The 11560-nt window shown below is 35.8% G+C and overlaps 1 long non-coding RNA gene across 7 annotated transcripts; it reads right to left on the reverse strand.

Annotated features, from left to right (window-relative positions):
* Window positions 1–1950: 1950 nt before the first annotated feature.
* LOC118169855 lies at window positions 1951–11058 on the reverse strand. 7 transcript variants are annotated; one of them, XR_004752327.1, is made up of 7 exons: window positions 9109–11058; window positions 7510–8003; window positions 6472–6789; window positions 5670–5776; window positions 5078–5235; window positions 4143–4286; window positions 1951–3837 (listed from the first exon to the last, which is right to left on the reverse strand). It is a non-coding gene; the product is annotated as an uncharacterized LOC118169855 (long non-coding RNA). The 7 variants fall into 7 exon arrangements; XR_004752316.1 differs by having other exon boundaries at window positions 4143–4376; XR_004752317.1 differs by having other exon boundaries at window positions 4143–4398.
* Window positions 11059–11560: the final 502 nt, after the last annotated feature.

Here is an 11560-nt window from a genome sequence, read left to right on the forward strand (position 1 = left end):
TCCTTCCTTCCTTCCTTCCTTCCTTCCTTCCTTCCTTCCTTCCTTCCTTCCTTCCTTCCTTCCTTCCTTCCTTCCTTCCTTCCTCTCTCAGAAAAATAAGTGCCTTATTTTTCACTGCTGATGCAGGCCACTGCAAGTGGCAGTTTGGGGATCCAGTTGGGATCAACCCCATCCTTGAAGAGATCAGGTATTATTTTATGGTTCTACTATCTATCTATCTTTTTAAGAGACTATAGAGTCTTTTTGTGATTTTACTGACTGTTTCCTATTGAAGGAGGAAAATGTTTATTGTGATACCTTGTCAGCTTAGGGAAATTAACATGTAATCATATGCTAAGGGTATCAACTTCATAGTTTAAGAACTACTTCAGATCAGCTGGAAGTACTTTTATAGAAGGTAGCTCCTTCACCTAAAAGCTTGAATTCCCAGCACTTGAAGAAAGCAAATCTACGTTAAGCAGGAAATAGGATGGAATTGGATATTTCTAGCTTTGCAACACTTTGGAACATACCTGGCTAACATCAGTGGTAGGGTGTAGGTTAATGCCTTACTTTTACTTTACCTTGACTTCCCAAAGTGGAAAAGCTCCAGATGATTCCCATTTAGAAGCAGGAATTTCTACAGAAAATTTCTAGGTCATTAGTGGAAAATGTTGAGTAGATCTACTGAAAAGTCTACATGTAGCAGCATATACTAATCTCTGTAATCACTGATTAGAAAACTAGTTGGAAATGTCATCTTTTCTCCCACTTCTGTATAACCCTATGCACACTCTTAGCACTTAATATAGAGTAAATGACTGTAATTTCATCTCCTCTGCACCCCTGAGGAAAAACTTGCTGGCTTAATTATTTTTATACAGTCATTGTCCCAGTTTTTATCCACTTAATTTCATTTTTTTTTCTGTTTTAAATGACAAAAGAGAAATAATTCTTATGTCTTATTACTTTGAAGGCATTGCATCTCTGTCATTTAGTAAACACCTGCCATACTAAACAGTCCCATTAGAGATCATAAAAGTATCTGAGAAGCTGTCTCATGCTTTATTCTGTAGCTTATTGCTATACGTTCCCTTCCATATATGTTCTTGTTTGTACTGATCAGTGGGTTCATTGTCTGTGATACTATAAATACATCTTTCAGCCCCTATACATCTAGTTGGAAGACTTCCTAGAGCAATATTCGATCCTCAAATCTTCATGAATAAGAAGCTGAATTGGCCATATCTGTGAAAACTGTGTGTTGGAAAGTGCAAGCCATTTACATTGAGATATTTTATTTACTTTGGCATTTTATCATAGGTTATTTTTGCTGAGGAGTTCATTAAATGAGCTTGACTGGATAATATGAAGATTCTTGGCACCACATTTTCTTATTAGTTCTCAAGATCTGACAACTGGGATTAAACTCAAAGTAAATTAAAAAAAGACAATTGCAGTATTATCAGTGTTATTAAATATAGGATACTGTTTATGATACTGTGCCAAATATTGTTACTTTGTTCAGTTCTATTTTCTGAACTGTAATACCAGGATCTGAAAGAAATGGGGAGCTTGTGTTTTAAGAATATGGAATAATCTAGGCTGTGTCTTGTAAATCCCCCAAATGCTGCTCCTAGCATTAAGTCCACTGATATTATTGAACCTATGAAATAGCAAAACGCCCATGCTGGCACTCCTCCTTTCTGTCATTTGCACGTTATTGAACTTCTGAAGTGAGATGGTGCTTTAGGTGAGAGAGGGAACCACAGTACCTCTGGATGAATAAGTGGATGAGTAAGAAGAAAATGGCCAAATATCTGAGAGATGGAAAATTAGATTTGAAGGATGTAAACTACTTCACTTTTTATTTAGGGGATTTGCATATTGCAGAGCCTTTGTTATTGACTTTGTGGCTCAGAATTTACTCATTAATCTTAACATTTAATCTTAACACCCTGAAAAAAAAAATCAAATGCATAATTATTTTGTTTTATTGATAATTTCTTTGACTATTAAGAATATCTTTTTTTAAAAAAACTGAATGTTTCTTACATCAGCTTTCAGATCTTGTTGGATCTCATATGCTCATTGATTCAACACACATTTATGTACTTGATATATTAAAAGCTTATTCAGTTTAGACATTGCAATCCCTACTTTAGGGACATCACTCAGAGCATTTTTGCGTATATAATGTATATAGGTCCTGTAGTTGTAAGCTTCTGTCTTTTTTAATCAGAAGTCTTGGGAAAGTCTTTTATGTCTAAACTGTTTACACTTGTACTAATGTCTAAAAAATTAATCTTTCTTCTATTAAAATAAATATGACATAAATGTGGTTAAGTACACATCCGGGAAAACAACTTTGAGTGAAAGAAGGTAAATCATTCTGTGGTTAAAAGCAAATATTTCAGTGTTGTTGATTTTAAACATTTGTCTTGTTCTCTCTCCCTCTCTTTTTTAATTTAGAAATTAGTTCTTCCCAAAGGTAGATGGTTTCATTACATTTGCCTGAATAGCCAGACTAATTTAATTTCATGCCATATTTAGCAACTTATGTTGCTAAAAATAATTATGATAAAGTTATAACAATTATGCTATGTTTTGGCAGTCTTAAAGTCACACATATATACAGAATCAAATCAAATTGAATTGAATTGATTTGAATTGAACTGAATTGAATTGAATATGTCAGTTCTAAGGGACCTATAAAGACCATTGAATCTGACTGCCTGATCACTTCAAGGCTACCCAAAAGTTAAAACATATTACTGAGGGCATTGTCCAAATGCCTCTTGAACACTGGCAGGCTTGGGGCATCAACCACCCCTCTAGGAAACCTGTTCCAGTGTTTGACCACCCTCACAGTAAAGGTTTTCCTCATGCCCAGTATGAACCTCCCTGGGTTCACCTTTGTGCTGTTCCCATGCATCTTGCCACCGGTTCCTTGGGAGAAGACTGGCACCTCCCTCTGTGCTTCCCCTCCTCAGGAAGCTGTAGGGAGCAATGAGGTTGCCTCGGGCCTCCTTTTCTCCAGACCAAGTGACCCAGGTGTCCTCAGCCTCTCTTCATAGGACATGTCTTTCAGCCCTTTTATCAGTTTTGTTGCCCTGCTCTGGATGCTTTCAAGTACCTTAATGTCCTTTATTATTGTGTAGCCAAGACCTTTACACAATAGTCAAAGTGAGGCCAAAGCAGGAGAATCACCTCTTTTGATGGTCTGGATACACTGTGTTTAATGCACCCCGAAATGTGTTTTGCCCTCTTGGCTGCCAGAGCACACCACTGACTCATGCTGAGCCCAATGCCAACCAGCACCCCCTTTTCTTCAGAGCTGCTCTCCAGCCACTCATTTCCCAGTCTGTACCTGTGTCTGGCTTCACTCCATCCCAGGTGCAGAACCAGGCATTTTCTTTTGTTGAATTTCATGCCGTTTCTGATTGTCCAATGCTCCAATCTATCTTGACACCTCTTCAGGCCTCTTGACCCTCCAGGGAGTCAACAACACCTCCCATTTTAGTGTCATCAATGAACTTGCATTCGACTCCTGCATCCAGATCATTGTTAAAAATGTTGAACAGAACTGGTCCTAGAACTGATCCCTGAAGAACACTGCTAGTGACTGGTCACCAGCCATACTTATGTATATATAATGCCCTGTATAGTTAATTCTTTAATGGAGTTCAGTGTCCTTGTTGTGCACCAGGACATTCACTGTGTCTCCGATTCAATGTCCACTGTGATCTGTGCATTTCCTTCACCGAGATTTGGTTTGTGAAATGTCTTAAATTTTCACAACTTGATCCTGCACTGGGGCTTTATATACATGACTAAAAATGCTTGCAATCATAAACACTGATGAAGGACTAATACTTCAAGCAATAGAATAAAATTTAAGCAAAACACAATGGTTATATTTTACCAAGTGAGAGTAAAAGCAATTGATTCTTTCTGTTGTTTTGATAGTACAAGAAAAAGATGTAAGAAAGAAAAAAATTCATAGACATGTCCTTCCCAAATAGACAACTAATACATTATATACATTTGTTGGATTATCTTTTTGCCTTTAAAAAATATCCCATGAGCTGTGTGTACATGGGTTACTTGTAGTGAATGTTACCTCATACTCCCAGTCATTCTTCTGCCTATTATTTCTGGACATTATCTGAGATTGCAGATAAATTAAAGTCTTGTATTGAAGGAACAGTATATTAAGGGGGACGTGCTTACTAAATGTTGTATATGTGAAAGCAAAGCAAAGTCTCATAAAACATCAGATTTCTCTGTGTTGCTCATCTTTAGATCTGTAGATGCTTTGTTGCTTGATTACGGATCATTGCAGTAGTTAAAATAACTCTTGGACAAATAGGTTTTCCTTTTTTTTTTTTATTTCCCTTAAAAAGAAAAAAGAAAGAGCTGAAAGTAAGATTTTTTTATTATTATTTTTATTTTTTCAAGAATTTAGGTGTAGTTTCTTTAGCAAAATTGTTCTCAGAATAACAGTGTTAAAAATAAACAAACAAACAAACAAACAAAAAACACAGTGTGAAGCCTATTCAGAGAAAGGTGTGTATTTCTGCATCAAGAATGTTGAAAGTTCCTGTCTATATTTTCTGCTTTACTCCCTCTTTTCTCTTCTGTGTAATATGCCATGTAATTTCCAGCCCCTTTATATCTATAATCAGAAAGTACATAACATGTACTTTCTTGGTTGATTGTGTGGAAAAATGTATCAATGTTAAATAGCAATGTGACTAATTTTATTTTGAATTCTTATAAACAAGTAAATTGGATTATGAAGTAGTCTAAAAATAGTTTATAAATAAGATAGGAACTTAAAAATAAGAAATGGAAGACAATTTGAAGACTTGTATCTCATAATATTCAGGTCAATGTTAATTCTAAAAAGGGCTATTGTACTTTTTGAGTTTAGAGTGTCCCATTGTGAGAAACTTTGGTACGCTTCTTCTTTAGATGGCCTGGTTATTACCTCTCAGATGCAATAATTTAAATTAAGGAAATGTCTACATGAGTTTTGTACAGAATGTAAAATACATGGTAGTAAAATGTGCTTTAAAATGCACACTTAACCCACTTGCAAGCAAACGAGGCTTATTGCAATGACACCTCTCCTTCAGCAGCTCCTTGACTGTGCTCTGTGGGCCACCAGTCAGCCTTCTGCAGAACGTTCTGTGGGATGCTCTCTGGAGAGCTCATGGAATTGTGTAGTGTTCGTTCACTCTGTTTCCATTCCTTTAATTGCATGAAAAGAAGTCAAAAACCTGTCAGTACTTTCCCAGTGCAGTCTAGTTTCACTGTAACAAACCCAAGGGAGTCCTGGAGAATTGTTCATCCTAACAGGGTTGTTTTGCAATTTACTGCACTGAAATTGTGAAGAAACATCCAATTTCTAATACCCAGTAATCAGTTGTGCTTTTATGGCAATTACTTCATGCTGTTTAATATTTAAATGATGCTTTAAGAAGAAAATAATGAGGAAATTAAAAAGGAAAAAAAAAATGCACATTCAAAGGCTAAATCCTGCATGCTGTGATAAAGACAGAGAAAATAGAACTTATATGTAGATCAGCTTTCTGTAAGGACACACTCCAGTAGGCCTGATGACCAAGGAGAACATATCTTTCTGCTGTTGAAATCATTGAAATTAGGGGGAGGACATGACTTACTTTTAATGAAGTTAGTCAATGCTTACTTTCTTTGTAAACATAGTCTGTAGCTGTGAAAGGGATGGAACTTGTTTTTTGTTAAAAGAACTGACTGCAGTTGCCATGACCTGTAGAGAAGAGAGCCCACGCTAAATGTTTTCTGATGTCACCTGTTCTACTCCTCATTGCAACATCATATAGTATGTACTAGCAGGGAAAATTCATGGCCCCCATTTAAAGTCAGCCAGACAACATTTATGCCAGAATTCTCTTTAGTTGCTCTTAATCTCAATAGGCTGCTGTAATTGGTTTATTCAGGCAAAACCAAAAAGCATCACTCTTATTTATTTATTTATTTATTTATTCATAATGTCTAGTGATTGTTGCTCCACTTTAATGTAATTTTAGCTAAATTTAATTTCAAACCATCTCAGCTGAATTACTATAATAACATTAAAACCAAAACAAACCTGAAAAAACAGATACACACTCAGATCTTGTTGTGATTGCAATTCAGGAAGGCTAAAACTAGACATAACAGAGCTTGAATTTATTTGAAACAAAGGTATATTTTTTTGAATAAACTAGATGTAGGTATTAAATCCTCAGTATTGATATTGGACATATGCAGACAGGCATCTGCTTTCATTTAATTCAATCACTTTAAAAACATCTTTAAACTTTAGCAGCTTTACATAAATTCATTGTTTTTAATGTCTTTTTTAATATCAACATTTATTATCAAATTATCTGTTAGTTAAAAAGGAATGACATTGTCCTAGTATTTGGCATATTCTAGTTGAGTTACTTCTTCATGTATAACTGTAGATATTTACAGTTTCCATTTGCTAGTTTCAGATGGTTTGTTCAGTACTCTAGCCATGATCCACTGAATTCTCTGGTAGGGAGCCTAGTAGCATCTTGATAGACAAAGAAAATAAAGGCAGTTATTTACTCTGAGCTTTTATGTAGCTACGGTGTCACTGGCCACCCCTCTTTCTTTGGGCACAAAATAGCTGGAGAACTGGCTTAACACTGAGATATAATGTGTAGATGCATATGGCTCTGCTGTTGGGGACCAATGCTTCTGGAAAGCACAAGGTGAGGAAGCAGCAGATCTCCTCCTGCACACAAAGTGCTCCTGTGGGGGTGAATCAATGGGAGCAGCCTCGTGGGGTCATGGCAAACTGAAAAAAGTCAAAGCTGGTCAACAGTAGCTCTAACTTTTGCTAGGACCAGAGTAGTGTTTGCTCAGGAGAAAGAACTAGTTAAATAAAAGTTATCCATTTAGAAATGGCAAAAATACTGTCCCTCCTGGGTCTGTTCTAATTGTGTGCTGAGCTCTTGCTAGAAGCTGTTGGTCCAGCTGTAACCTGCTTTCTTTAGATCCAAAAATTTTAAATCCAAAATTTTTAAATCCAAAATTTTTAAATCCAAAATTTTATATCTTTATATGCCTCTTAGTGCCTTAGACCCTTGAACCCCATGATCAACATAATAGGGAAAGTCCTAAGCAAATTTCTGTTTTGTTTAGATTTAAATATTAGCACATAACAGACAATTAGCAGCAATGTCACTGCTCTGGCTATGCAAAGGGTAAGGAGAATTAATGGTAATGCTAATGAGGTCTGACTGCAAATGTTTAAGGCCCTCTCTGGTTCCACAGCTGCTGCCCTTTGGCTTGGAGAATTTGTGCTAACGTAAAAACTAGTTGAGCAATGGTTTGGTGTTTACAGTTAATACCATAACTGCCAGGTATTTGTAGTAAATCAGTACTGGCTCTATCCAGATACCTGCATGTATTTCTTTAAAACTAGACAAAAGGAACAGTATTGGACAAAAAGAGGCCTTTATGACTTACCATGATTGGTCACGAGTGCAATATGTGCACAGTTTGAGTATCACTTCTGACCACTCTTTAGTTCCTGTTCTGCTTGTTTCTGCATGAAAATAATAAATTTGCACTACCCCTTGTTGCTTGCAGATAGGAATACATATCAAGAAAATTGCAGCAAATGCAGAAGTTTTAGATCTCATGAAGGACTGTGTGATAAATCTAAAGGTGATCATCTATGGCAGTAAATAAAATATACCCCACAGAAATAAATTGATCTAGTCAGCAGCCACTGGCATAGACATACAAAATTCATGACTTTTAGTATTCACATTTATTTTGGTATTTGTTATACTATGATGATACTTGTGATGTTTTCTTGTTCCAGATCACGCAAGAGAACTTTAAACAGTGCAGGTATGATCATGTAACTTTCTAAAATTCATTGGTGATTGATAGAACTGTTTCAGTGTTGCCTCAGGTGTTGCTCAGTGAGATGCTACCTGCATGCTGAAGCACTTCTGTAACAGTAATGGGACAGTAATTATTTGTTTGTGAATATAAGTTTCAGCATAATGACTTGAAATGTACCTTGGTTATTTAATCATTGATAATACTAATAGCATCCAAAGAAAGCAACATTTTACATCTGTTATATATTTAAAATTTATTTGTTCTCTGATAGCTGAAATTATGTAATAAACATTTTATATTTTTTTCCTGATGATTTTTTCTTTGTCTTTTTTTTTTCTTTTTCCTTTTTTATTTTTTTTTTTTTTTGCCTTGTACATCATTTTGAATTTTAACACATTATTTCTTTATGGCTTTGCAAACAAGTACTGATTTATAGAGACAGAAACTTGTCAAATATATAATACATATGCTATTTTAGCTAAAATATCTGTTATGTAACTTATCCTAGGTCATTCTGCTTAATCACGTGTTATTTTATACATCGTTGTACTCTGCAGTTGTCATAGAAATTCTGCAAAATTTTCCGAGGTAATAAGAAAATTTTTACCTATGTGAAGATATTTAAACAATATAATTCTCAATATGACTTAGACATAAAATACCCAGCTATTGTTTTCCAATATATATTTTTTTCTCCATGAATGTAGGGAAAAAAAAAGAAAAAAAGATATAATCCCCATTTAAAATGTTTACATGTAGCAATGTTTACCATTGATACAGTGAAATCTAGAATAGTCTTGCAACTTAGATTTTAGTTACGTAATCTCCCTTTAGACATGCTGCTTTCTAAGAATAAATTAAATACAATTCTATAATACAATTACTTCTTCAATGTCTTGAAAATCATTGATCCTGCTTCTCTTTAATCTCTAAAAGTGCCTATGATTTAAAGAGCAGACTCATGTCTCAGTTTTATATATCTCACTGATCACATTTATATATCAGTTTTATATATCACACTGATCACACTGATCACTTAAACTAGGGTTTAAGATGAGATCTCTCTGATCAAATGTAGGCACCTCATTATGGGCAGGAGGAATAATTTGTCAGGTTCTGCTGGCTGAACTCTTCATGAACACAATGGATGAGAACTAGCTCTTATGAAGACATAAATTATAGACAGCTAAAATAAAGTAAGATTAATCTTACCTGCCATCCTTCACCCTCTCAACAGGCTGAGAATTAAAATCTCTTTGTGTAATGATCATCATTCAACATTCAGCCATCCACCAAGGACTGCATATTTTACCAGTCATTGTAGTATAAACAGCTCATGTTTCAGAGGACAAAGATACTGCCTTAAAAATGTAGTTTTGTAAGAATGTGCAGTTCACAATTTTTGTTTATTTATTTTTTTCCACAGTTCATCATGCTGGATTTCAAAACATGCAGCTGTATTTGTCTGGGAAGGGTCTGTTACTGATTGTAAGGAGACACTTTGACGATGCTTGTTTAAACTAAATATTTATGTGAGTTTATAACAGTTGTGAAGATATTTAAACAATATAATTCTCAATATGACTTAGACATAAAATACACTTGGAAGGAAGAAATAACTGATTTTGCTCTAAAGTTAGGACTATGCTGTCAGCTGGTTAGTCTCTAGGAATGTCAGAAACTAAAGCAGCGCAAAACAAAAGAATAAAGTTGTTAGCAATCTTGTCTCATGAACTCTTTCTGTGTGTCTCTCTCTGTCTCTCTGTCTCTCCAAAGATAAACCTAGGATTTCTGGAGCTGCTTCTTCTGCTGAGAGACCAGTCTTTTGATGATATACATGGAAGAACAGTAGTATTGTGTCAATATTGCCATGTAAAGGCCTCTTTTCGTTGCTGTCGATGGGGGTCATTCATTGTAAACAGGTCTTTTGCTTTGACTATGGAATATTTATTTTAAGCTAAACAAAAAGTGTTCTCTAGTGATTAGGCTGAGTACTTCAGATCTCACTGTGTGGTAGCTTCTGCTGTGTCTTTCTAAGAAGACTACTGATTTACAAGAATTTCAGCAGAATTTGTTTCTAACTTCAACACAGTCACAGGTGTCTGTGTCACCTTGGCTGAGAGGGGAGCTGTGCCTCAGCTAAACCATGGCAATTGACTGCATGCACTCCAAAAGCACTGTAAATATGCTATGATAATACTGTGATTGCATTATCACACCGCAGTGGAGGTGGCTTCAATGGCTCTTTCACGTCTTGAGAAGTACACACTAGAGAAAAGTGAAGGGATCAGTGAGGCAGCTTGTTCAGCAGCTAGTTTCTAGGGTTTGCCTGTAAATTTAGCCTAAAATAACAGAGCCAGCTGAAGTCCTCTGACTTTTAAAACCAGTCGGTTATGTGCCAGCTTATCAAATAGGTTCCCAAATCACTCCATGCTGTTTGAAAAATAAACATAAAAGACTATATTGAGTAGGAATGACTGGAAATGTGACAGCATCAATGTATCTCAATTGATATAGGACCTGGTGGCAGTGAAGTGAAAAGATATGGAGCAAAGCAAGCTGAAATGCTATTCCAGACTTTGCAAGAGGTTAGGGTTCACAAGGAATGATGAATTGAAATCCAACTGGAAAATTTTATAGTATAAACTGACAGAAATTATGTAATTTTGAAAGCTGCTTTGCTATTGTGTGACTGCAGTATGACTTGCATATGAATGTTCTTGCTTGGTAGCAGCACAACAAAGTTACAGGCCATAAGGAGCAGAGACTGGGCAGAGACTGTGCTATTATGCAACCTGAAAGTATAAAAGGTAGAAATAAAATATTTATGTTATCTTATGACAACATACTCTTTAGCCTAGGCTTTCTGAATTGGCACAATTAGATCTCAACAACTTGCAGATCAATATGGTAATGGCTAACACGTCATTGACAGCAATGACGTGAAGGAAAAGGTGATGGTACCTAATATTGTGATTAACTTGCTGATCATCGTATTTTGATGTCTCTTTTCCTTTCCTTAGGCAATTTCTTTGAAGAGTCATGTACTAGAAGAAGAGGGGTTAATATGGAAATCAGAGAGAGCTGAGATTGTATCAAGAAGACAGTACAGGTTGAGGGGATTTTTGCACAGGGGAAGCATCTGTAGACAAGATGCAACAACCACTGGATAAGCAAAGACCTGAAAGGTATCACTCTTTCTAATTATCATAAGCATGACAATCACCAAGATCATACATCATAAGAATGACTACTGGCCTTGAGAGTTACAGAGTAAGATTTAATGCTCATCAGGATACTTATGGCCTCATTGAGTAAAAAGCCATCTAAATTTATAAGAGCAACACTGGGCTCAGGTTGATGTAAGGTTTGATGAAAGTCAGGACGTGGTTTTGTGGACTTGGTGCCACATGGACATGGTCAGAGCACTGGAAAGGGAAGCCTAACACCATGTTTTTGGAATCTGAGGAACACAGATTATAAGGCTAAAAATCCATGTGTCTGGAGAAGTATGATAGAAAAGAGAAATAATGAAAAACTTCACAGTTTTGTGAGATCTTAAATAGATTTCTTCCTTCTCTCTAAACATTTTCTTTTTTTTTCTCCCCCCTCCCCCAATCTATCTATCTATCTATCTATCTATCTATCTATCTATCTATCTATC

Source organism: Oxyura jamaicensis, chromosome 1 (assembly GCF_011077185.1).
Source record: "Oxyura jamaicensis isolate SHBP4307 breed ruddy duck chromosome 1, BPBGC_Ojam_1.0, whole genome shotgun sequence".
In the NCBI taxonomy this organism is placed as follows: Eukaryota; Metazoa; Chordata; class Aves; order Anseriformes; family Anatidae; genus Oxyura; species Oxyura jamaicensis.